This window comes from Scyliorhinus torazame, chromosome 2 (assembly GCF_047496885.1).
Source record: "Scyliorhinus torazame isolate Kashiwa2021f chromosome 2, sScyTor2.1, whole genome shotgun sequence".
NCBI classification, from domain to species: domain Eukaryota; kingdom Metazoa; phylum Chordata; class Chondrichthyes; order Carcharhiniformes; family Scyliorhinidae; genus Scyliorhinus; species Scyliorhinus torazame.
Window position 1 is genome coordinate 276,676,493 of NC_092708.1, and position 25,922 is coordinate 276,702,414.

A 25,922-nucleotide genomic window follows, 5' to 3' on the forward strand; every position below is an offset into this window, starting at 1 on the left:
GGAAGAGTGTAGAGTGTGAAGGGGAATGGGGAGATTGTAAGTGTGAAGGGGAATGGGGGGAGTGTAGCAGTGTGAAGGGGAATTGGGAGGTGTAGCAGTGTGAAGGGGAATGGGGAGTGTAGAGCTGTGAAGGGGAATAGGGAGTGTAGAGGTGTGAAGGGGAATGGGGTGTCGAGTGTGAAGGGGAATGGGGGAGTGTAGAGTGTGAAGGGGATTGGGGGCGTGTAGCGGTGTGAAGGGGATTGGGAGGAGTGTAGCGGTGTGAAGGGGAATGGGGAGTGTAGAGGTGTGAAGGGGAATGGGGGAGTGTGGAATGTGAAAGGGAATGTTCGGAGTGTAGAGGTGTGAAGGGGAATGGGGGGGAGTGTAGAGGTGTGAAGGGGAATGGGGGGATTGTCGAGGTGTGAAGGGGAATGGGGGAGTGTAGAGGTGTGAAGGGGAATGGGGGAGTGTAGATGTGTGAGGGGGAATGGGGGAGTGGAGCGGTGTGAAGAGGAATGGGAATGGGGATTGTAGAATGTGAAGGAGAATGGGGGGAGTGTAGAGGTGTGAAGGGGAATGGGGGGAGTGTAGGGGTGTGAAGGGGAATGGGGAGTGTAGAGTTTGATGTGGAATGGGGAGTGTAGAGGTGTGAAGGGGAATGGTGGGAGTGTAGAGAGTGAAGGGGAATGGGGAGTGTGGAGTGTGAAGGGGAATGGGGAGTGTAGTGCTCTGAAGGGGAATGGGGAGTGTAGCGGTGTGAAGGGGATAGGGGAGTGTAGAGGTGTGAAGGGGTATGGGCGGAGTGTGGAGGTGTGAAGAGTAATGGGGGAGCGTAGAGTGTGAAGGGGAATGGGGAGTGTAGAGGTGTGAAGGGGAATGGTGTGAGTGTAGAGAGTGAAGGGGAATGGGGAGTGTGGAGTGTGAAGGGGAATGGGGAGTGTAGTGCTCTGAAGGGGAATGAGGAGTGTAGCGGTGTGAAGGGGATAGGGGAGTGTAGAGGTGTGAAGGGGTATGGGCGGAGAGTGGAGGTGTGAAGGGGAATGGGGGAGTGTAGAGGTGTGATGGGGAATTGGGAGTGTAGAATGTGAAGGGGAATGGGGAGAATGTAGTGTGTGAAGTGGAATGGGGAGAGTGTAGAGTGTGAAGGGGTATGGGGGGAGTGTAGCAGTGTGAAGGGGAATGGGCGGCGTGCAGCGGTGTGAAGGGGATTGGGAGGAGTGTAGCGGTGTGAAGGGGAATGGGGAGTGTAGAGGTGTGAAGGGGAATGGGGGAGTGTGGAATGTGAAAGGGAATGTTGGGAGTGTAGAGGTGTGAAGGGGAATGGGGGGAGTGTCGAGGTGTGAAGGGGAATGGGGGAGTATAGAGGTGTGAAGCGGAATGGGGGAGTGTAAATGTGTGATGGGGAATGGGGGAGTGGAGCGGTGTGAAGAGGAATGGGGATTGTAGAATGGGGGAGTGTAGAGGTGTGAAGGGGAATGGGGGGAGTGTAGAGGTGTGAAGGGGAATGGGGAGTGTAGAGTTTGATGGGGAATGGGGAGTGTAGAGGTGTGAAGGGGAACGGGGAGTGTATATTGTGAAGGGGACTGGGGGAGTGTAGAGCTGTGAAGTGGAATGGGGAGTGTAGAGGTGTGATGGGGAATGGTGGGAGTGTCGAGAGTGAAGGGGAATGGGGAGTGTGGAGTGTGAAGGGGAATGGGGAGTGTAGTGCTCTGAAGGGGAATGGTGAGTGTAGCGGTGTGAGGGGGAATGGGGAGTGTAGAGGTGTGAAGGGGTATGGGGAGTGCAGAGTGTGAAGGGGAATGGGGGGGGTGTAGAGGTGTGAAGGGTAATGGGGAGTGCAGAGTGTGAAGGGGAATGGGGAGTGTAGAGTGTGAAGGGGAATGGGGGAGTGTAGAGCTGTGAAGGGGAATGGGGGGGGTGTAGAGGTGTGATGGGGACTGGGGAGTGTAGTATGTGAAGGGGAATGGGGAGAATGTAGAGTGTGAAGTGGAATGGGGAGAGTGTAGAGTGTGAAGGGGTATGAGGGGAGTGTAGAGTGTGAAGGGGAATGGGGAGAGTGTAGAGTGTGAAGGGGAATGGGGGGAGTGTAGCAGTGTGAAGGGGAATGTGGGGAGTGTAGCAGTGTGAAGGGGAATGGGGGGTGGAGAGGTGTGAAGGGGAATGGGGTGTAGAGTGTGAAGGGGAATGGGGTGTGCAGAGTACGAAGGGGAATGGGGGGAGTGTAGAGGTGTGAAGGGTAATGGGGGAGTGTAGAGTGTGAAGGGGAATGGGGAGTGTAGAGGAGTGAAGGGGAATGGTGGGAGTGTAGAGAGTGAAGGGGAATGGGGAGTGCAGAGTGTGAAGGGGATAGGGGAGTGTAGAGGTGTCAAGGGGTATGGGCGGAGTGTGGAGGTGTGAAGGGGATTGGGAGGAGTGTAGCGGTGTGAAGGGGAATGGGGAGTGTAGAGGTGTGAAGGGGAATGGGGGAGTGTGGAATGTGAAAGGGAATGTTCGGAGTGTAGAGGTGTGAAGGGGAATGGGGGGGAGTGTAGAGGTGTGAAGGGGAATGGGGGGATTGTCGAGGTGTGAAGGGGAATGGGGGAGTGTAGAGGTGTGAAGGGGAATGGGGGAGTGTAGATGTGTGAGGGGGAATGGGGGAGTGGAGCGGTGTGAAGAGGAATGGGAATGGGGATTGTAGAATGTGAAGGAGAATGGGGGGAGTGTAGAGGTGTGAAGGGGAATGGGGGGAGTGTAGGGGTGTGAAGGGGAATGGGGAGTGTAGAGTTTGATGTGGAATGGGGAGTGTAGAGGTGTGAAGGGGATTGGGGAGTGTAGAGGTGTGAAGGGGAATGGGGGGAGTGTAGGGGTGTGAAGGGGAATGGGGAGTGTAGAGTTTGATGTGGAATGGGGAGTGTAGCGGTGTGAAGGGGATAGGGGAGTGTAGAGGTGTGAAGGGGTATGGGCGGAGTGTGGAGGTGTGAAGAGTAATGGGGGAGCGTAGAGTGTGAAGGGGAATGGGGAGTGTAGAGGTGTGAAGGGGAATGGTGTGAGTGTAGAGAGTGAAGGGGAATGGGGAGTGTGGAGTGTGAAGGGGAATGGGGAGTGTAGTGCTCTGAAGGGGAATGAGGAGTGTAGCGGTGTGAAGGGGATAGGGGAGTGTAGAGGTGTGAAGGGGTATGGGCGGAGAGTGGAGGTGTGAAGGGGAATGGGGGAGTGTAGAGGTGTGATGGGGAATTGGGAGTGTAGAATGTGAAGGGGAATGGGGAGAATGTAGTGTGTGAAGTGGAATGGGGAGAGTGTAGAGTGTGAAGGGGTATGGGGGGAGTGTAGCAGTGTGAAGGGGAATGGGCGGCGTGCAGCGGTGTGAAGGGGATTGGGAGGAGTGTAGCGGTGTGAAGGGGAATGGGGAGTGTAGAGGTGTGAAGGGGAATGGGGGAGTGTGGAATGTGAAAGGGAATGTTGGGAGTGTAGAGGTGTGAAGGGGAATGGGGGGAGTGTCGAGGTGTGAAGGGGAATGGGGGAGTATAGAGGTGTGAAGCGGAATGGGGGAGTGTAAATGTGTGATGGGGAATGGGGGAGTGGAGCGGTGTGAAGAGGAATGGGGATTGTAGAATGGGGGAGTGTAGAGGTGTGAAGGGGAATGGGGGGAGTGTAGAGGTGTGAAGGGGAATGGGGAGTGTAGAGTTTGATGGGGAATGGGGAGTGTAGAGGTGTGAAGGGGAACGGGGAGTGTATATTGTGAAGGGGACTGGGGGAGTGTAGAGCTGTGAAGTGGAATGGGGAGTGTAGAGGTGTGATGGGGAATGGTGGGAGTGTCGAGAGTGAAGGGGAATGGGGAGTGTGGAGTGTGAAGGGGAATGGGGAGTGTAGTGCTCTGAAGGGGAATGGTGAGTGTAGCGGTGTGAGGGGGAATGGGGAGTGTAGAGGTGTGAAGGGGTATGGGGAGTGCAGAGTGTGAAGGGGAATGGGGGGGGTGTAGAGGTGTGAAGGGTAATGGGGAGTGCAGAGTGTGAAGGGGAATGGGGAGTGTAGAGTGTGAAGGGGAATGGGGGAGTGTAGAGCTGTGAAGGGGAATGGGGGGGGTGTAGAGGTGTGATGGGGACTGGGGAGTGTAGTATGTGAAGGGGAATGGGGAGAATGTAGAGTGTGAAGTGGAATGGGGAGAGTGTAGAGTGTGAAGGGGTATGAGGGGAGTGTAGAGTGTGAAGGGGAATGGGGAGAGTGTAGAGTGTGAAGGGGAATGGGGGGAGTGTAGCAGTGTGAAGGGGAATGTGGGGAGTGTAGCAGTGTGAAGGGGAATGGGGGGTGGAGAGGTGTGAAGGGGAATGGGGTGTAGAGTGTGAAGGGGAATGGGGTGTGCAGAGTACGAAGGGGAATGGGGGGAGTGTAGAGGTGTGAAGGGTAATGGGGGAGTGTAGAGTGTGAAGGGGAATGGGGAGTGTAGAGGAGTGAAGGGGAATGGTGGGAGTGTAGAGAGTGAAGGGGAATGGGGAGTGCAGAGTGTGAAGGGGATAGGGGAGTGTAGAGGTGTCAAGGGGTATGGGCGGAGTGTGGAGGTGTGAAGGGGATTGGGAGGAGTGTAGCGGTGTGAAGGGGAATGGGGAGTGTAGAGGTGTGAAGGGGAATGGGGGAGTGTGGAATGTGAAAGGGAATGTTCGGAGTGTAGAGGTGTGAAGGGGAATGGGGGGGAGTGTAGAGGTGTGAAGGGGAATGGGGGGATTGTCGAGGTGTGAAGGGGAATGGGGGAGTGTAGAGGTGTGAAGGGGAATGGGGGAGTGTAGATGTGTGAGGGGGAATGGGGGAGTGGAGCGGTGTGAAGAGGAATGGGAATGGGGATTGTAGAATGTGAAGGAGAATGGGGGGAGTGTAGAGGTGTGAAGGGGAATGGGGGGAGTGTAGGGGTGTGAAGGGGAATGGGGAGTGTAGAGTTTGATGTGGAATGGGGAGTGTAGAGGTGTGAAGGGGATTGGGGAGTGTAGAGGTGTGAAGGGGAATGGTGGGAGTGTAGAGAGTGAAGGGGAATGGGGAGTGTGGAGTGTGAAGGGGAATGGGGAGTGTAGTACTCTGAAGGGGAATGGGGAGTGTAGCGGTGTGAAGGGGATAGGGGAGTGTAGAGGTGTGAAGGGGTATGGGCGGAGTGTGGAGGTGTGAAGGGGAATGAGGGAGGTTAGAGGTGTGATGGGGAATGGGGAGTGTAGAATGTGAAGGGGAATGGGGAGAATGTAGTGTGTGAAGTGGAATGGGGAGAGTGTCGAGTGTGAAGGGGTATGGGGGGAGTGTAGAGTGCGAAGGGGAATGGGGAGAGTGTAAGTGTGAAGGGGAATGGGGGGAGTGTAGCAGTGTGAAGGGGAATTGGGAGGTGTAGCAGTGTGAAGGGGAATGGGGAGTGTAGAGCTGAAAAGGGGAATAGGGAGTGTAGAGGTGTGAAGGGGAATGGGGTGTAGAGTGTGAAGGGGAATGGGGGAGTGTAGAGGTGTGAAGGGGAATGGGGAGTGTAGCGATGAGAAGGGGAATGGGGGGGGGTGGGGGTGTAGAACGTGAAGAGGAATGGGGAGAGTGTAGGGTGTGAAGGGGCTTGGGGGGAGTGTAGAGTGTGAAGGGGAATGGGGGAGTGTAGTGTGTAAAGGGGATTGGGGGGCGTGTAGTGGTGTGAAGGGGATTGGGAGGAGTGTAGCGGTGTGAAGGGGAAAGGGGAGGGTAGAGGTGTGAAAGGGAATGGGGGAGTGTGGAATGTGAAAGGGAATGTTCGGAGTGTAGAGGTGTGAAGGGGAATGGGGGGAGTGTAGAGGTGTGAAGGGGAATGGGGGGATTGTCGAGGTGTGAAGGGGAATGGGGGAGTGTAGAGGTGTGAAGGGGAATGGGGGAGTGTAGATGTGTGAGGGGGAATGGGGGAGTGGAGCGGTGTGAAGAGGAATGGGAATGGGGATTGTAGAATGTGAAGGAGAATGGGGGGAGTGTAGAGGTGTGAAGGGGAATGGGGAGTGTAGAGTTTGATGGGGAATGGGGAGTGTCGAGGTGTGAAGGGGAACGGGGAGTGTATATTGTGAAGGGGACTGGGGGAGTGTAGAGCTGTGAAGTGGAATGGGGAATGTAGAGGTGTGAAGGGGAATGGTGGGAGTATCGAGAGTGAAGGGGAATGGGGAGTGTGGAGTATGAAGGGGAATGGGGAATGTAGTGCTCTGAAGGGGAATGGGGAGTGTAGCGGTGTGAAGGGCAATGGGGAGTGTAGAGGTGTGAAGGGGTACGGGTGGAGTGTGGAGGTGTGAAGGGGATATGGGGAGTGTAGAGGTGTGATGGGAAATGGGGAGTGTAGAATGTGAAGGGGAATGGGGAGAATGTAGAATGTGAAGTGGAATGGGGAGAGTGTAGAGTGTGAAGGGGTATGGCGGGAGTGTAGAGTGTGAAGGGGAATGGGGAGAGTGTAGAGTGTGAAGGGGAATGGGGGGAGTGTAGCAGTGTGAAGGGGAATGGGGGGAGTGTAGCAGTGTGAAGGGGAATGGGGAGTGTAGAGGTGTGAAGGGGAATGGGGTGTAGAGTGTGAAGGGGAATGGGGTGTGCAGAGTATGAAGGGGAATGGGGGGGGAGTGTAGAGGTGTGAAGGGTAATGGGGGAGTGGAGAGTGTGAAGGGGAATGGGGAGTGTAGAGGTGTCAAGGGGAATGGTGGGAGTGTAGAGAGTGAAGGGGAATGGGGAGTGTGGAGTGTGAAGGGGAATGGGGACTGTAGTGCTCTGAAGGGGAATGGGGAGTGCAGCGGTGTGAAGGGGATAGGGGAGTGTAGAGGTGTGAAGGGGTATGGGCGGAGTGTGGAGGTGTGAAGGGGAATGGGGGGATTGTCGAGGTGTGAAGGGGAATGGGGGAGTGTAGAGGTGTGAAGGGGAATGGGGGAGTGTAGATGTATGAGGGGGAATGGGGGAGTGGAGCGGTGTGAAGAGGAATGGGAATGGGGATTGTACAATGTGAAGGAGAATGGGGGGAGTGTAGAGGTGTGAAGGGGAATGGGGGGAGTGTAGAGGTGTGAAGGGGAATGGGGAGAGTGTAGAGTTTGATGGGGAATGGGGAGCGTAGAGGTGTGAAGGGGAACGGGGAGTGTATATTGTGAAGGGGACTGGGGGAGTGTAGAGCTGTGAAGTGGAATGGGGAGTGTAGAGGTGTGAAGGGGAATGGTGGGAGTGTCGAGAGTGAAGGGGAATGGGGAGTGTGGAGTGTGAAGGGGAATGGGGATGTAGTGCTCTGAAGGGCAATGGGGAGTGTAGAGGTGTGAAGGGGTATGGGCGGAGTGTGGAGGTGTGGAGGGGATTGGGGGAGTGTAGAGGTGTGATGGGAAATGGGGAGTGTAGAATGTGAAGGGGAATGGGGAGAATGTAGAGTGTGAAGTGGAATGGGGAGAGTGTAGAGTGTGAAGGGGTATGGGGGGAGTGTAGAGTGTGACGGGGAATGGGGAGAGTGTAGAGTGTGAAGGGGAATGGGGGGAGTGTAGCACTGTGAAGGGGAATGGGGGGAGTGTAGCAGTGTGAAGGGGAATGGGGAGTGTAGAGGTGTGAAGGGGAATGGGGTGTAGAGTGTGAAGGGGTATGGAGTGTGCAGAGTATGAAGGGGAATGGGGGGGGGGAGTGTACAGGTGTGAAGGGTAATGGGGGAGTGTAGAGTGTGAAGGGGAATGGGGAGTGTAGAGGTGTCAAGGTGAATGGTGAGAGTGTAGAGAGTGAAGGGGAATGGGGAGTGTGGAGTGTGAAGGGGAATGGGGAGTGTAGTGCTCTGAAGGGGAATGGGGAATGTAGCGGTGTGAAGGGGATAGGGGAGTGTAGAGGTGTGAAGGGGTATGGGCGGAGTGTGGAGGTGTGAAGGGGAATGGGGGAGTGTAGAGGTGTGATGGGGAATGGGGAGTGTAGAATGTGAAGGGGAATGGGGAGAATGTAGAGTGTGATGTGGAATGGGGAGAGTGTAGAGTGTGAAGGGGTATGGGGGGAGTGTAGAGAGTGAAGGTGAATGGGGATGGTGTAAGTGTGAAGGGGAATGGGGGGAGTGCAGCAGTGTGATGGGGAATGGGGGGGTGTAGCAGTGTGAAGGGGAATGGGGAGTGTAGAGCTGTGAAGGGGAATAGGGAGTGTAGAGGTGTGAAGGGGAATGGGGTGTAGAGTGTGAAGGGGAATGGGGTGTGCAGAGGATGAAGGGGAATGGGGGGAGTGTAGAGTGTGAAGGGGAATGGGGAGTGTAGAGGTGTGAAGGGGAATGGGGGAGTGTGGAATGTGAAAGGGAATGTTGGGAGTGTAGAGGTGTGAAGGGGAATGGGAAGTGTAGAGGTGTGAAGGGGAATGGGGGAGTGTGGAATGTGAAAGGGAATGTTGGGAGTGTAGAGGTGTGAAGGGGAATGGGGGGAGTGTCGAGGTGTGAAGGGGAATGGGGGAGTGTAGAGGTGTGAAGGGGAATGGGGGACTGTAGATGTGTGATGGGGAATGGGGGAGAGGAGCGGTGTGAAGGGGAATGGGAATGGGGATTGTAGAATGTGGAGGAGAATGGGGAGTGTAGAGATGTGAAGGGGAATGGGGGGGTGTAGAGGTGTGAAGGGGAATGGGGAGTGTAGAGTGTGATGGGGAATGGGGAGTGTAGAGGTGTGAAGGGGAATGGGGAGTGTATATTGTGAAGGGGACTGGGGGAGTGTAGAGCTGTGAAGTGGAATGGGGAGTGTAGAGGTGTGAAGGGGAATGGTGGGAGTGTCGAGAGTGAAGGGGAATGGGGAGTGTGGAGTGTGAAGGGGAATGGGGAGTGTAGTGCTCTGAAGGGGAATGGTGAGTGTAGCGGTGTGAAGGGGAATGGGGAGTGTAGAGGTGTGAAGGGGTATGGGCGGAGTGTGGAGGTGTTCAGGGGAATGGGGGAGTGTAGAGGTGTGATGGGGAATGGGGATTGTAGTATGTGAAGGGGAATGGGGAGAATGTAGAGTTTGAAGTGGAATGGGGAGAGTGTAGAGTGTGAAGTGGAATGGGGAGAGTGCAGAGTGTGAAGGGGTATGAGGGGTGTGTAGCAGTGTGAAAGGGAATGGGGGGAGTGTAGCAGTGTTAAGGGGAATGGGGTGTAGAGTGTGAAGGGGAATGGGGTGTGCAGAGTACGAAGGGGAGTGTAGAGGTGTGAAGGGTAATGGGGGAGTGTAGAGTGTGAAGGGGAATGGGGAGTTTAGAGGTGTGAAGGGGAATGGTGGGAGTGTAGAGAGTGAAGGGGAATGGTGAGTATGGAGTGTGAAGGGGAATGGGGAGTGTAGTGCGCTGAAGGGGAATGGGGAGTGTAGCGGTGTGAAGGGGAGAGGGGAGTGTAGAGGTGTGAAGGGGTATGGGCGGAGTGTGGAGGTGTGAAGGGGAATGGGGGAGTGTAGAGGTGTGATGGGGAATGGGGAGTGTAGAATGTGAAGGGGAATGGGGAGAATGTAGTGTGTGAAGTGGAATGGGGAGAGTGCAGAGTGTGAAGGGGTATGGGGGGAGTGTAGAGTGTGAAGGGGAATGGGGAGAGTGTAAGTGTGAAGGGGAATGGGGGAAGTGTAGCAGTGTGAAGGGGAATGGGGGGGGTGTAGCAGTGTGAAGGGGAATGGGGAGTGTAGAGCTGTGAAGCGGAATAGGGAGTGTAGAGGTGTGAAGGGGAATGGGGAGTGTAGAATTTGATGGGGAATGGGGAGTGTAGAGGTGTGAATGGGAATGGGGAGTGTATATTGTGAAGGGGACTGGGGGAGTGTAGAGCTGTGAAGTGGAATGGGGAGTGTAGAGGTGTGAAGGGGAATGGTGGGAGTGTCGAGAGTGAAGGGGAATGGGGAGTGTGGAGTGTGAAGGGGAATGGGGAGTGTAGTGCTCTGAAGGGGAATGGTGAGTGTAGCGGTGTGAAGGGGAATGGGGAGTGTAGAGGTGTGAAGGGGAATAGGGAGTGTAGAGGTGTGAAGGGGAATGGGGTGTAGAGTGTGAAGGGGAATGGGGTGTGCAGAGTATGAAGGGGAATGGGGGGAGTGTAGAGGTGTGAAGGGTAATGGGGGAGTGTAGAGGTGTGAAGGGGAATGGTGGGAGTGTAGAAAGTGAAGGGGAATGGGGAGTGTGGAGTGTGAAGGGGAATGGGGAGTGTAGTGCTCTGAAGGGGAATGGGGAGTGTAGCGGTGTGAAGGGGATAGGGGAGTGTAGAGGTGTGAAGGGGTATGGGCGGAGTGTGGAGGTGTGAAGGGGAATGGGGGACTGTAGAGGTGTGATGGGGAATGGGGAGTGTAGAATGTGAAGGGGAATGGGGAGAATGTAGTGTGTGAAGTGGAATGGGGAGAGTGTAGAGTGTGAAGGGGTATGGGGGGAGTGTAGAGTGTGAAGGGGAATGGGGAGAGTGTAAGTGTGAAGGGGAATGGGGGGAGTGTAGCAGTGTGAAGGGGAATGGGCGGCGTGTAGCGGTGTGAAGGGGATTGGGAGGAGTGTAGCGGTGTGAAGGGGAATGGGGAGTGTAGAGGTGTGAAGGGGAATGGGGGAGTGTGGAATGTGAAAGGGAATGTTGGGAGTGTAGAGGTGTGAAGGGGATTAGGGAGTGTAGAGGTGTGAATGGGAATGGGGGAGTGTGGAATGTGAAAGGGAATGTTGGGAGTGTAGAGGTGTGAAGGGGAATGGGGGGAGTGTAGAGGTGTGAAGGGGAATGGGGGGAGTGTTGAGGTGTGAAGGGGAATGGGGGAGTGTAGAGGTGTGAAGGGGAATGGGGGAGTGTAGATGTGTGATGGGGAATGGGGGAGTGGAGCGGTGTGAAGAGGAATGGGAATGGGGATTGTAGAATGTGAAGGAGAATGGGGGAGTGTAGAGGTGTGAAGGGGAATGGGGGGCGTGTAGAGGTGTGAAGGGGAATGGGGAGTGTAGAGCTTGATGGGGAATGGGGAGTGTAGAGGTGTGAAGGGGAACGGGGAGTGTATATTGTGAAGGGGACTGGGGGAGTGTAGAGCTGTGAAGTGGAATGGGGAGTGTAGAGGTGTGAAGGGGAATGGGGGAGTGTAGAGGTGTGATGGGGAATGGGGAGTGTAGAATGTGAAGGGGAATGGGGAGAATGTAGTGTGTGAAGTGGAATGGGGAGAGTGTAGAGTGTGAAGGGGTATGGGGGGGAGTGTAGAGTGTGAAGGGGAATGGGTAGAGTGTAAGTGTGAAGGGGAATGGGGGGAGTGTAGCAGTTTGAAGGGGAATGGGGGGTTGTAGCAGTGTGAAGGGGAATGGGGAGTGTAGAGCTGTGAACCGGAATAGGGAGTGTAGATGTGTGAAGGGGAATGGGGTGTAGAGTGTGAAGGGGAATGGGGGAGTGTAGAGTGTGAAGGGGATTGGGGGGCGTGTAGCGGTGTGAAGGGGATTGGGAGGAGTGTAGCGGTGTAAAGGGGAATGGGGAGTGTAGAGGTGTGAAGGGGAATGGGGGTAGTGTAGAGGTGTGAAGGGGAATCGGGGGAGTGTCGAGGTGTGAAGGGGAATGGGGGAGTGTAGAGGTGTGAAGGGGAATAGGGGTGTGTAGAAGTGTGAGGTGGAATGGTGGAGTGGAGCGGTGTGAAGAGGAATGGGAATGGGGATTGTAGAATGTGAAGGAGAATGGGGGGAGTGTAGAGGTGTGAAGGGGAATGGGGGGAGTGTAGAGGTGTGAAGGGGAATGGGGAGTGTAGAGTTTGATGGGGAATGGGGAGTGTAGTGGTGTGAAGGGGAACGGGGAGTGTAGAGGTGTGAGGGGGAATGGTGGAAGTGTCGAGAGTGAAGGGGAATGGGGAGTGTGGAGTGTGAAGGGGAATGGGGAGTGTAGTGCTCTGAAGGGGAATGGGGAGTGTAGCGGTGTGAAGGGGAATGGGGAGTGTAGGGGTGTGAAGGGGTATGGGCGGAGTGTGGAGGTGTGAAGGGGAATGGGGGAGTGTAGAGGTGTGAAGTGGAATGGGGAGTGTAGAATGTGAAGGGGAATGGGGAGAATGTAGAGTGTGAAGTGGAATGGGGAGAGTGTAGAGTGTGAAGTGGTATGGGGGGAGTGTAGAGTGTGAAGGGGAATGGGGAGAGTGTAGAGTGTGAAGGGGAATGGGGGGAGTGTAGCAGTGTGAAGGGAAATGGGGGGAGTGTAGCAGTGTGAAGGGGAATGGGGAGTGTAGAGGTGTGCAGGGGAATGGGGTGTAGAGTGTGAAGGGGAATGGGGTGTGCAGAGTATGAAGGGGAATGGGGGGAGTGTAGAGGTGTGAAGGGTAATGGGGGAGTGTAGAGTGTGAAGGGGAATGGGGAGTGTAGAGGTGTGAAGGGGAATGGTGGGAGTGTAGAGAGTGAAGGGGAATGGGGAGTGTGGAGTGTGAAGGGGAATGGGGAGTGTACTGCTCTAAAGGGGAATGGGGAGTGTAGCGGTGTGAAGGGTATAGGGGAGTGTAGAGGTGTGAAGGGGTATGGGCGGAGTGTGGAGGTGTGAAGGGGAATGGGGGAGTGTAGAGGTGTTCTGGGGAATGGGGAGTGTAGAATGTGAATGGGTATGGGGGAAGTGTAGAGTGTGAAGGTGAATGGGGAGAGTGTAAGTGTGAAGGGGAATGCGGGGAGTGCAGCAGTGTGAAGGGGAATGGGGGGGTGTAGCAGTGTGAAGGGGAATGGGGAGTGTAGAGCTGTGAAGGGGAATAGGGAGTGTAGAGGCGTGAAGGGGAATGGGGTGTAGAGTGTGAAGGGGAATGGGGTGTGCAGAGTATGAAGGGGAATGGGGGGAGTGTAGAGGTGTGAAGGGTAATGGGGGAGTGTAGAGTGTGAAGGGGAATGGGGAGTGTAGAGGTGTGAAGGGGAATGGTGGGAGTGTAGAGAGTGAAGGGGAATGGGGAGTGTGGAGTGTGAAGGGGAATGGGGAGTGTAGTGCTCTGAAGGGGAATGGGGAGTGTAGCGGTGTGAAGGGGATAGGGGAGTGTAGAGGTGTGAAGGGGTATGGGCGGAGTGTGGAGGTGTGAAGGGGAATGGGGGAGTGTAGATGTGTGATGGGGAATGGGGAGTGTAGAATGTGAAGGGGAATGGGGAGAATGTAGTGTGTAAAGTGGAATGGGGAGAGTGTAGAGTGTGAAGGGGTATGGGGGGAGTGTAGATTGTGAAGGGGAATGGGGAGTGTGTAAGTGTGAAGGGGAATAGGGGGAGTGTGAAGGGGAATGGAGGGAGTGTAGAGGTGTGAAGGGGAATGGGGAATGTAGAGCTGTGAAGGGGAATAGGGAGTGTAGAGGTGTGAAGGGGAATGGGGTGTAGAGTGTGAAGGGGAATGGGGGAGTGCAGAGTGTGAAGGGGATTGGGGGGTGTTTAGCGGTGTGAAGGGGATTGGGAGGAGTGTAGCGGTGTGAAGGGGAATGGGGACTGTAGAGGTGTGAAGGGGAATGGGGGAGTGTGGAATGTGAAAGGGAATGTTGGGAGTGTAGAGGTGTGAAGGGGAATGGGGGAAGTGTCGAGGTGTGAAGGGGAATGGGGGAGTGTAGAGGTGTGAAGGGGAATGGAGGGAGTGTAGAGGTGTGAAGGGTAATGGGGAGTGTAGAGGTGTGAAGGGGAATGGAGGGAGTGTAGAGGTGTGAAGGGTAATGGGGAGTGTAGAGGTGTGAAGGGGAACGGGGAGTGTATATTGTGAAGGGACTGGGGGAGTCTAGAGCTGTGAAGTGGAATGGGGAGTGTAGAGGTGTGAAGGGGAATGGTGGGAGTGTCGAGAGTGAAGGGGAATGGGGAGTGTGAAGGGGAATGGGGAGTGTAGTGCTCTGAAGGGGAATGGTGAGTGTAGCGGTGTGAAGGGGAATGGGGAGTGTAGAGGTGTGAAGGGGTATGGGCGGAGTGTGGAGGTGTGAAGGGGAATGGGGGAGTGTAGAGGTGTGATGGGGAATGGGGAGTGTAGTATGTGAAGGGGAATGGGGAGAATGTAGAGTGTGAAGTGGAATGGGGAGAGTGTAGAGTGTGAAGGGGTATTAGGGGAGTGTAGAGAGTGAAGGGGAATGGGGAGAGTGTAGAGTGTGAAGGGGAATGGGGGGAGTGTAGCAGTGTGAAGGGGAATGGGGGGGTGTAGCAGTGTGAAGGGGAATGGGGAGTGTAGAGCTGTGAAGCGGAATAGGGAGTGTAGAGGTGTGAAGGGGAATGGGGAGTGTAGAGTTTGATGGGGAATGGGCAGTGTAGAGGTGTGAATGGGAATGGGGAGTGTATATTGTGAAGGGGACTGGGGGAGTGTAGAGCTGTGAAGTGGAATGGGGAGTGTAGAGGTGTGAAGGGGAATGGTGGGAGTGTCGAGAGTGAAGGGGAATGGGGAGTGTGGAGTGTGAAGGGGAATGGGGAGTGTAGTGCTCTGAAGGGGAATGGGGAGTGTATAGGTGTGAAGGGGAATGGGAGGAGTGTAGCAGTGTGAAGGGGAATGGGGGGTGTAGCAGTGTGAAGGGGAATGGGGAGTGTAGAGCTGTGAAGGGGAATAGGGAGTGGAGAGGTGTGAAGGGGAATGGGGTGTAGAGTGTGAAGGGGAATGGGGTGTGCAGAGTATGAAGGGGAATGGGGGGAGTGTAGAGATGTGAAGGGTAATGGGGGAGTGTAGAGCGTGAAGGGGAATGGGGAGTGTAGAGGTGTGAAGGGGAATGGTGGGAGTGTAGAAAGTGAAGGGGAATGGGGAGTGTGGAGGGTGAAGGGGAATGGGGAGTGTAGTGCTCTGAAAGGGGAATGGGGAGTGTGGCGGTGTGAAGGGGATAGGGGAGCGTAGAGGTGTGAAGGGGTATGGGCGGAGTGTGGAGGTGTGAAGGGGAATGGGGGACTGTAGAGGTGTGATGGGGAATGGGGAGTGTAGAATGTGAAGGGGAATGGGGAGAATGTAGTGTGTGAAGTGGAATGGGGAGAGTGTAGAGTGTGAAGGGGTATGGGGGGAGTGTAGAGTGTGAAGGGGAATGGGGAGAGTGTAAGTGTGAAGGGGAATGGGGGGAGTGTAGCAGTGTGAAGGGGAATGGGCGGCGTGTAGCGGTGTGAAGGGGATTGGGAGGAGTGTAGCGGTGTGAAGGGGAATGGGGAGTGTAGAGGTGTGAAGGGGAATGGGGGAGTGTGGAATGTGAAAGGGAATGTTGGGAGTGTAGAGGTGTGAAGGGGATTAGGGAGTGTAGAGGTGTGAAGTGGAATGGGGGAGTGTGGAATGTGAAAGGGAATGTTGGGAGTGTAGAGGTGTGAAGGGGAATGGGGGGAGCGTAGAGGTGTGAAGGGGAATGGGGGGAGTGTTGAGGTGTGAAGGGGAATGGGGGAGTGTCGAGGTGTGAAGGGGAATGGGGGAGTGTAGATGTGTGATGGGGAATGGGGGAGTGGAGCGGTGTGAAGAGGAATGGGAATGGGGATTGCAGAATGTGAAGGAGAATGGGGGAGTGTAGAGGTGTGAAGGGGAATGGGGGGCGTGTAGAGGTGTGAAGGGGAATGGGGAGTGTAGAGCTTGATGGGGAATGGGGAGTGTAGAGGTGTGAAGGGGAACGGAGAGTGTATATTGTGAAGGGGACTGGGGGAGTGTAGAGCTGTGAAGTGGAATGGGGAGTGTAGAGGTGTGAAGGGGAATGGTGGGAGTGTCGAGAGTGAAGGGGAATGGGGAGTGTGGAGTGTAAAGGGGAATGGGGAGTGTAGTGCTCTGAAGGGGAATGGTGAGTGTAGCGGTGTGAAGGGGAATGGGCAGTGTTGAGGTGTGAAGGGGTATGGGCGGAGTGTGGAGGTGTGAAGGGGAATGGGGGACTGTAGAGGTGTGATGGGGAATGGGGAGTGTAGAATGTGAAGGGGAATGGGGAGAATGTAGTGTGTGAAGTGGAATGGGGAGAGTGTAGAGTGTGAAGGGGTATGGGGGGAGTGTAGAGTGTGAAGGGGAATGGGGAGAGTGTAAGTGTGAAGGGGAATGGGGGGAGTGTAGCAGTGTGAAGGGGAATGGGCGGCGTGTAGCGGTGTGAAGGGGATTGGGAGGAGTGTAGCGGTGTGAAGGGGAATGGGGAGTGTAGAGGTGTGAAGGGGAATGGGGGAGTGTGGAATGTGAAAGGGAATGTTGGGAGTGTAGAGGTGTGAAGGGGATTAGGGAGTGTAGAGGTGTGAAGTGGAATGGGGGAGTGTGGAATGTGAAAGGGAATGTTGGGAGTGTAGAGGTGTGAAGGGGAATGGGGGGAGTGTAGAGGTGTGAAGGGGAATGGGGGGAGTGTTGAGGTGTGAAGGGGAATGGGGGAGTGTAGAGGTGTGAAGGGGAATGGGGGAGTGTAGATGTGTGATGGGGAATGGGGGAGTGGAACGGTGTGAAGAGGAATGGGAATGGGGATTGTAGAATGTGAAGGAGAATGGGGGAGTGTAGAGGTGTGAAGGGGAATGGGGGGCGTGTAGAGGTGTGAAGGGGAATGGGGAGTGTAGAGCTTGATGGGGAATGGGGAGTGTAGAGGTGTGAATGGGAATGGGGAGTGTATATTGTGAAGGGGACTGGGGGAGTGTAGAGCTGTGAAGTGGAATGGGGAGTGTAGAGGTGTGAAGGGGAATGGTGGGAGTGTCGAGAGTGAAGGGGAATGGGGAGTGTGGAGTGTGAAGGGGAATGGGGAGTGTAGTGCTCTGAAGGGGAATGGTGAGTGTAGCGGTGTGAAGGGGAATGGGGAGTGTAGAGGTGTGAAGGGGAATGGGAGGAGTGTAGCAGTGTGAAGGGGAATGGGGGGTGTAGCAGTGTGAAGGGGAATGGGGAGTGTAGAGCTGTGAAGGGGAATAGGGAGTGTAGAGGTGTGAAGGGGAATGGGGTGTAGAGTGTGAAGGGGAATGGGGTGTGCAGAGTATGAAGGGGAATGGGGGGAGTGTAGAGATGTGAAGGGTAATGGGGGAGTGTAGAGTGTGAAGGGGAATGGGGAGTGTAGAGGTGTGAAGGGGAATGGTGGGAGTGTAGAAAGTGAAGGGGAATGGGGAGTGTGGAGTGTGAAGGGGAATGGGGAGTGTAGTGCTCTGAAGGGGAATGGGGAGTGTAGCGGTGTGAAGGGGATAGGGGAGTGTAGAGGTGTGAAGGGGTATGGGCGGAGTGTGGAGGTGTGAAGGGGAAGTGGGGACTGTAGAGGTGTGATGGGGAATGGGGAGTGTAGAATGTGAAGGGGAATGGGGAGAATGTAGTGTGTGAAGTGGAATGGGGAGAGTGTAGAGTGTGAAGGGGTATGGGGGGAGTGTAGAGTGTGAAGGGGAATGGGGAGAGTGTAAGTGTGAAGGGGAATGGGGGGAGAGTAGCAGTGTGAAGGGGAATGGGCGGCGTGTAGCGGTGTGAAGGGGATTGGGAGGAGTGTAGCGGTGTGAAGGGGAATGGGGAGTGTAGAGGTGTGAAGGGGAATGGGGGAGTGTGGAATGTGAAAGGGAATGTTGGGAGTGTAGAGGTGTGAAGGGGATTAGGGAGTGTAGAGGTGTGAAGTGGAATGGGGGAGTGTGGAATGTGAAAGGGAATGTTGGGAGTGTAGAGGTGTGAAGGGGAATGGGGGGAGCGTAGAGGTGTGAAGGGGAATGGGGGGAGTGTTGAGGTGTGAAGGGGAATGGGGGAGTGTAGAGGTGTGAAGGGGAATGGGGGAGTGTAGATGTGTGATGGGGAATGGGGGAGTGGAGCGGTGTGAAGAGGAATGGGAATGGGGATTGTAGAATGTGAAGGAGAATGGGGGAGTGTAGAGGTGTGAAGGGGAATGGGGGGCGTGTAGAGGTGTGAAGGGGAATGGGGAGTGTAGAGCTTGATGGGGAATGGGGAGTGTAGAGGTGTGAAGGGGAACGGACAGTGTATATTGTGAAGGGGACTGGGGGAGTGTAGAGCTGTGAAGTGGAATGGGGAGTGTAGAGGTGTGAAGGGGAATGGTGGGAGTGTCGAGAGTGAAGGGGAATGGGGAGTGTGGAGTGTGAAGGGGAATGGGGAGTGTAGTGCTCTGAAGGGGAATGGTGAGTGTAGCGGTGTGAAGGGGAATGGGCAGTGTTGAGGTGTGAAGGGGTATGGGCGGAGTGTGGAGGTGTGAAGGGGAATGGGGGACTGTAGAGGTGTGATGGGGAATGGGGAGTGTAGAATGTGAAGGGGAATGGGGAGAATGTAGTGTGTGAAGTGGAATGGGGAGAGTGTAGAGTGTGAAGGGGTATGGGGGGAGTGTAGAGTGTGAAGGGGAATGGGGAGAGTGTAAGTGTGAAGGGGAATGGGGGGAGTGTAGCAGTGTGAAGGGGAATGGGCGGCGTGTAGCGGTGTGAAGGGGATTGGGAGGAGTGTAGCGGTGTGAAGGGGAATGGGGGAGTGTGGAATGTGAAAGGGAATGTTGGGAGTGTCGAGGTGTGAAGGGGATTAGGGAGTGTAGAGGTGTGAAGTGGAATGGGGGAGTGTGGAATGTGAAAGGGAATGTTGGGAGTGTAGAGGTGTGAAGGGGAATGGGGGGAGTGTAGAGGTGTGAAGGGGAATGGGGGGAGTGTTGAGGTGTGAAGGGGAATGGGGGAGTGTAGAGGTGTGAAGGGGAATGGGGGAGTGTAGATGTGTGATGGGGAATGGGGGAGTGGAACGGTGTGAAGAGGAATGGGAATGGGGATTGTAGAATGTGAAGGAGAATGGGGGAGTGTAGAGGTGTGAAGGGGAATGGGGGGCGTGTAGAGGTGTGAAGGGGAATGGGGAGTGTAGAGCTTGATGGGGAATGGGGAGTGTAGAGGTGTGAATGGGAATGGGGAGTGTATATTGTGAAGGGGACTGGGGGAGTGTAGAGCTGTGAAGTGGAATGGGGAGTGTAGAGGTGTGAAGGGGAATGGTGGGAGTGTCGAGAGTGAAGGGGAATGGGGAGTGTGGAGGGGAATGGGGAGTGTAGTGCTCTGAAGGGGAATGGTGAGTGTAGCGGTGTGAAGGGGAATGGGGAGTGTAGAGGTGTGAAGGGGAATGGGAGGAGTGTAGCAGTGTGAAGGGGAATGGGGGGTGTAGCAGTGTGAAGGGGAATGGGGAGTGTAGAGCTGTGAAGGGGAATAGGGAGTGTAGAGGTGTGAAGGGGAATGGGGTGTAGAGTGTGAAGGGGAATGGGGTGTGCAGAGTATGAAGGGGAATGGGGGGGAGTGTAGAGATGTGAAGGGTAATGGGGGAGTGTAGAGTGTGAAGGGGAATGGGGAGTGTAGAGGTGTGAAGGGGAATGGTGGGAGTGTAGAAAGTGAAGGGGAATGGGGAGTGTGGAGTGTGAAGGGGAATGGGGAGTGTAGTGCTCTGAAGGGGAATGGCGAGTGTAGCGGTGTGAAGGGGATAGGGGAGTGTAGAGGTGTGAAGGGGTATGGGCGGAGTGTGGAGGTGTGAAGGGGAATGGGGGACTGTAGAGGTGTGATGGGGAATGGGGAGTGTAGAATGTGAAGGGGAATGGGGAGAATGTAGTGTGTGAAGTGGAATGGGGAGAGTGTAGAGTGTGAAGGGGTATGGGGGGAGTGTAGAGTGTGAAGGGGAATGGGGAGAGTGTAAGTGTGAAGGGGAATGGGGGGAGAGTAGCAGTGTGAAGGGGAATGGGCGGCGTGTAGCGGTGTGAAGGGGATTGGGAGGAGTGTAGCGGTGTGAAGGGGAATGGGGAGTGTAGAGGTGTGAAGGGGAATGGGGGAGTGTGGAATGTGAAAGGGAATGTTGGGAGTGTAGAGGTGTGAAGGGGATTAGGGAGTGTAGAGGTGTGAAGTGGAATGGGGGAGTGTGGAATGTGAAAGGGAATGTTGGGAGTGTAGAGGTGTGAAGGGGAATGGGGGGAGCGTAGAGGTGTGAAGGGGAATGGGGGGAGTGTTGAGGTGTGAAGGGGAATGGGGGAGTGTAGAGGTGTGAAGGGGAATGGGGGAGTGTAGATGTGTGATGGGGAATGGGGGAGTGGAGCGGTGTGAAGAGGAATGGGAATGGGGATTGTAGAATGTGAAGGAGAATGGGGGAGTGTAGAGGTGTGAAGGGGAATGGGGGGCGTGTAGAGGTGTGAAGGGGAATGGGGAGTGTAGAGCTTGATGGGGAATGGGGAGTGTAGAGGTGTGAAGGGGAACGGGGAGTGTATATTGTGAAGGGGACTGGGGGAGTGTAGAGCTGTGAAGTGGAATGGGGAGTGTAGAGGTGTGAAGGGGAATGGTGGGAGTGTCGAGAGTGAAGGGGAATGGGGAGTGTGGAGTGTGAAGGGGAATGGGGAGTGTAGTGCTCTGAAGGGGAATGGTGAGTGTAGCGGTGTGAAGGGGAATGGGCAGTGTTGAGGTGTGAAGGGGTATGGGCGGAGTGTGGAGGTGTGAAGGGGAATGGGGGACTGTAGAGGTGTGATGGGGAATGGGGAGTGTAGAATGTGAAGGGGAATGGGGAGAATATAGTGTGTGAAGTGGAATGGGGAGAGTGTAGAGTGTGAAGGGGTATGGGGGGAGTGTAGAGTGTGAAGGGGAATGGGGGAGTGTAAGTGTGAAGGGGAATGGGGGGAGTGTAGCAGTGTGAAGGGGAATGGGCGGCGTGTAGCGGTGTGAAGGGGATTGGGAGGAGTGTAGCGGTGTGAAGGGGAATGGGGAGTGTAGAGGTGTGAAGGGGAATGGGGGAGTGTGGAATGTGAAAGGGAATGTTGGGAGTGTAGAGGTGTGAAGGGGATTAGGGAGTGTAGAGGTGTGAAGTGGAATGGGGGAGTGTGGAATGTGAAAGGGAATGTTGGGAGTGTAGAGGTGTGAAGGGGAATGGGGGGAGTGTAGAGGTGTGAAGGGGAATGGGGGGAGTGTTGAGGTGTGAAGGGGAATGGGGGAGTGTAGAGGTGTGAAGGGGAATGGGGGAGTGTAGATGTGTGATGGGGAATGGGGGAGTGGAGCGGTGTGAAGAGGAATGGGAATTGGGATTGTAGAATGTGAAGGAGAATGGGGGAGTGTAGAGGTGTGAAGGGGAATGGGGGGCGTGTAGAGGTGTGAAGGGGAATGGGGAGTGTAGAGCTTGATGGGGAATGGGGAGTGTAGAGGTGTGAAGGGGAACGGGGAGTGTATATTGTGAAGGGGACTGGGGGAGTGTAGAACTGTGAAGTGGAATGGGGAGTGTAGAGGTGTGAAGGGGAATGGTGGGAGTGTCGAGAGTGAAGGGGAATGGGGAGTGTGGAGTGTGAAGGGAATGGGGAGTGTAGTGCTCTGAAGGGGAATGGTGAGTGTAGCGGTGTGAAGGGGAATGGGCAGTGTTGAGGTGTGAAGGGGTATGGGCGGAGTGTGGAGGTGTGAACGGGAATGGGGGAAGGTAGAGGTGTGATGGGGAATGGGGAGTGTAGTATGTGAAGGGGAATGGGGAGAATGTAGAGTGTGAAGTGGAATGGGGAGAATGTAGAGTGTGAAGGGGTATGAGGGGAGTGTAGAGTGTGAAGGGGAATGGGGAGAGTGTAGAGTGTGAAGGGGAATGGGGGGAGTGTAGCAGTGTGAAAGGGAATGGGGGGAGTGTAGCAGTGTGAAGGGGAATGGGGGTGTAGAGGTGTGAAGGGGAATGGGGTGTAGAGTGTGAAGGGGAATGGGGTGTGCAGAGTACGAAGGGGAGTGTAGAGTGTGAAGGGGAATGGGGGAGTGTAGAGTGTGAAGGGGAATGGGGAGTGTAGAGGTGTGAAGGGGAATGGTGGGAGTGTAGTGCGCTGAAGGGGAATGGGGAGTGGAGCGGTGTGAAGGGGATAGGGGAGTTTAGAGGTGTGAAGGGGTATGGGCGGAGTGTGGAGGTGTGAAGGGGAATGGGGGAGTGTAGAGGTGTGATGGGGAATGGGGAGTGTAGAATGTGAAGGGGAATGGGGAGAATGTAGTGTGTGAAGTGGAATGGGGAGAGTGTAGAGTGTGAAGGGGTATGGGGGGAGTGTGGAGTGTGAAGGGGAATGGGGAGAGTGTAGCAGTTTGAAGGGGAATGGGGGGTTGTAGCAGTGTGAAGGGGAATGGGGAGTGTAGAGCTGTGAACCGGAATAGGGAGTGTAGATGTGTGAAGGGGAATGGGGTGTAGAGTGTGAAGGGGAATGGGGGAGTGTAGAGTGTGAAGGGGATTGGGGGGCGTGTAGCGGTGTGAAGGGGATTGGGAGGAGTGTAGCGGTGTAAAGGGGAATGTGGAGTGTAGAGGTGTGAAGGGGAATGGGGGTAGTGTAGAGGTGTGAAGGGGAATGGGGGGAGTGTCGAGGTGTGAAGGGGAATGGGGGAGTGTAGAGGTGTGAAGGGGAATAGGGGTGTGTAGAAGTGTGAGGTGGAATGGTGGAGTGGAGCGGTGTGAAGAGGAATGGGAATGGGGATTGTAGAATGTGAAGGAGAATGGGGGGAGTGTAGAGGTGTGAAGGGGAATGGGGGGAGTGTAGAGGTGTGAAGGGGAATGGGGAGTGTAGAGTTTGATGGGGAATGGGGAGTGTAGAGGTGTGAAGGGGAACGGGGAGTGTAGAGGTGTGAAGGGGAATGGTGGGAGTGTCGAGAGTGAAGGGAAATGGGTAGTGTGGAGTGTGAAGGGGAATGGGGAGTGTAGTGCTCTGAAGAGGAATGGGGAGTGTAGCGGTGTGAAGGGGAATGGGGAGTGTAGGGGTGTGAAGGGGTATGGGCGGAGTGTGGAGGTGTGAAGGGGAATGGGGGAGTGTAGAGGTGTGAAGTGGAATGGGGAGTGTAGAATGTGAAGGGGAATGGGGAGAATGTAGAGTGTGAAGTGGAATGGGGAGAGTGTAGAGTGTGAAGTGGTATGGGGGGAGTGTAGAGTGTGAAGGGGAATGGGGAGAGTGTAGAGTGTGAAGGGGAATGGGGGGAGTGTAGCAGTGTGAAGGGAAATGGGGGGAGTGTAGCAGTGTGAAGGGGAATGGGGAGTGTAGAGGTGTGCAGGGGAATGGGGGAGTGTAGAGTGTGAAGGGGAATGGGGAGTGTAGAGGTGTGAAGGGGAATGGTGGGAGTGTAGAGAGTGAAGGGGAATGGGGAGTGTGGAGTGTGAAGGGGAATGGGGAGTGTACTGCTCTAAAGGGGAATGGGGAGTGTAGGGGTGTGAAGGGGTATGGGCGGAGTGTGGAGGTGTGAAGGGGAATGGGGGAGTGTAGAGGTGTGAAGGGGTATGGGCGGAGTGTGGAGTGTGAAGGGGAATGGGGAGTGTAGTGCTCTGAAGGGGAATGGGGAGTGTAGCGGTGTGAAGGGTATAGGGGAGTGTAGAGGTGTGAAGGGGTATGGGCGGAGTGTGGAGGTGTGAAGGGGAATGGGGGTGTGTAGAGGTGTGCTGGGGAATGGGGAGTGTAGAATGTGAAGGGGTATGGGGGAAGTGTAGAGTGTGAAGGTGAATGGGGAGAGTGTAAGTGTGAAGGAGAATGGGGGGAGTGCAGCAGTGTGAAGGGGAATGGGGGGGTGTAGCAGTGTGAAGGGGAATGGGGAGTGTAGAGCTGTGAAGGGGAATAGGGCGTGTAGAGGTGTGAAGGGGAATGGGGTGTAGAGTGTGAAGGGGAATGGGGTGTGCAGAGTATGAAGGGGAATGGGGGGAGTGTAGAGGTGTGAAGGGTAATGGGGGAGTGTAGAGTGTGAAGGGGAATGGGGAATGTAGAGGTGTGAAGGGGAATGGTGGGAGTGTAGAGAGTGAAGGGGAATGGGGAGTGTGGAGTGTGAAGGCGAATCGGGAGTGTAGTGCTCTGAAGGGGAATGGGGAGTGTAGCGGTGTGAAGGGGATAGGGGAGTGTAGAGGTGTGAAGGGGTATGGGCGGAGTGTGGAGGTGTGAAGGGGAATGGGGGAGTGTAGATGTGTGATGGGGAATGGGGAGTGTAGAATGTGAAGGGGAATGGGGAGAATGTAGTGTGTAAAGTGGAATGGGGAGAGTGTAGAGTGTGAAGGGGTATGGGGGAGTGTAGATTGTGAAGGGGAATGGGGAGTGTGTAAGTGTGAAGGGGAATAGGGGGAGTGTGAAGGGGAATGGAGGGAGTGTAGAGGTGTGAAGGGGAATGGGGAATGTAGAGCTGTGAAGGGGAATAGGGAGTGTAGAGGTGTGAAGGGGAATGGGGTGTAGAGTGTGAAGGGGAATGGGGGAGTGCAGAGTGTGAAGGGGATTGGGGGGTGTTTAGCGGTGTGAAGGGGATTGGGAGGAGTGTAGCGGTGTGAAGGGGAATGGGGACTGTAGAGGTGTGAAGGGGAATGGGGGAGTGTGGAATGTGAAAGGGAATGTTGGGAGTGTAGAGGTGTGAAGGGGAATGGGGGGAGTGTAGAGTTGTGAAGGGGAATGGGGGGAGTGTCGAGGTGTGAAGGGGAATGGGGGAGTGTAGAGGTGTGAAGGGGAATGGGGGAGTGTAGATGTGTGAGGGGGAATGTGGGAGTGGAGCGGTGTGAAGAGGAATGGGAATGGGGATTGTAGAATGTGAAGGAGAATGGGGGAGTGTAGAGGTGTGAAGGGGAATGGGGGGAGTGTAGAGGTGTGAAGGGGAATGGGGAGTGTAGAGTTTGATGGGGAATGGGGAGTGTAGAGGTGTGAAGGGGAACGGGGAGTGTATATTGTGAAGGGACTGGGGGAGTGTAGAGCTGTGAAGTGGAATGGGGAGTGTAGAGGTGTGAAGGGGAATGGTGGGAGTGTCGAGAGTGAAGGGGAATGGGGAGTGTGAAGGGGAATGGGGAGTGTAGTGCTCTGAAGGGGAATGGTGAGTGTAGCGGTGTGAAGGGGAATGGGGAGTGTAGAGGTGTGAAGGGGTATGGGCGGAGTGTGGAGGTGTGATGGGGAATGGGGAGTGTAGTATGTGAAGGGGAATGGGGAGAATGTAGAGTGTGAAGTGGAATGGGGAGAGTGTAGAGTGTGAAGGGGTATTAGGGGAGTGTAGAGAGTGAAGGGGAATGGGGGGAGTGTAGCAGTGTGAAGGGGAATGGGGGGGTGTAGCAGTGTGAAGGGGAATGGGGAGTGTAGAGCTGTGAAGCGGAATAGGGAGTGTAGAGGTGTGAAGGGGAATGGGGAGTGTAGAGTTTGATGGGGAATGGGGAGTGTAGAGGTGTGAATGGGAATGGGGAGTGTATATTGTGAAGGGGACTGGGGGAGTGTAGAGCTGTGAAGTGGAATGGGGAGTGTAGAGGTGTGAAGGGGAATGGTGGGAGTGTCGAGAGTGAAGGGGAATGGGGAGTGTGGAGTGTGAAGGGGAATGGGGAGTGTAGTGCTCTGAAGGGGAATGGTGAGTGTAGCGGTGTGAAGGGGAATGGGGAGTGTAGAGGTGTGAAGGGGAATGGGAGGAGTGTAGCAGTGTGAAGGGGAATGGGGGGTGTAGCAGTGTGAAGGGGAATGGGGAGTGTAGAGCTGTGAAGGGGAATAGGGAGTGTAGAGGTGTGAAGGGGAATGGGGTGTAGAGTGTGAAGGGGAATGGGGTGTGCAGAGTATGAAGGGGAATGGGGGGAGTGTAGAGGTGTGAAGGGTAATGGGGGAGTGTAGAGTGTGAAGGGGAAAGGGGAGTGTAGAGGTGTGAAGGGGAATGGTGGGAGTGTAGAGAGTGAAGGGGAATGGGGAGTGTGGAGTGTGAAGGGGAATGGGGAGTGTAGTGCTCTGAAGGGGAATGGGGAGTGTAGCGGTGTGAAGGGGATAGGGGAGTGTAGAGGTGTGAAGGGGTATGGGCGGAGTGTGGAGGAGTGAAGGGGAATGGGGGACTGTAGAGGTGTGATGGGGAATGGGGAGTGTAGAATGTGAAGGGGAATGGGGAGAATGTAGTGTGTGAAGTGGAATGTGGAGAGTGTAGAGTGTGAAGGGGTATGGGGGGGAATGTAGAGAGTGAAGGGGAATGGGGAGAGTGTAAGTGTGAAGGGGAATGGGGGAGTGTAGCAGTGTGAAGGGGAATGGGCGGCGTGTAGCGGTGTGAAGGGGATTGGGAGGAGTGTAGCGGTGTGAAGGGGAATGGGGAGTGTAGAGGTTTGAAGGGGAATGGGGGAGTGTGGAATGTGAAAGGGAATGTTGGGAGTGTAGAGGTGTGAAGGGGATTGGTGGGTGTAGAGGTGTGAAGGGGAATGGGGGAGTGTGGAATGTGAAAGGGAATGTTGGGAGTGTAGAGGTGTGAAGGGGAATGGGGAGAGTGTAGAGGTGTGAAGGGGAATGGGGGGAGTGTTGAGGTGTGAAGGGGAATGGGGG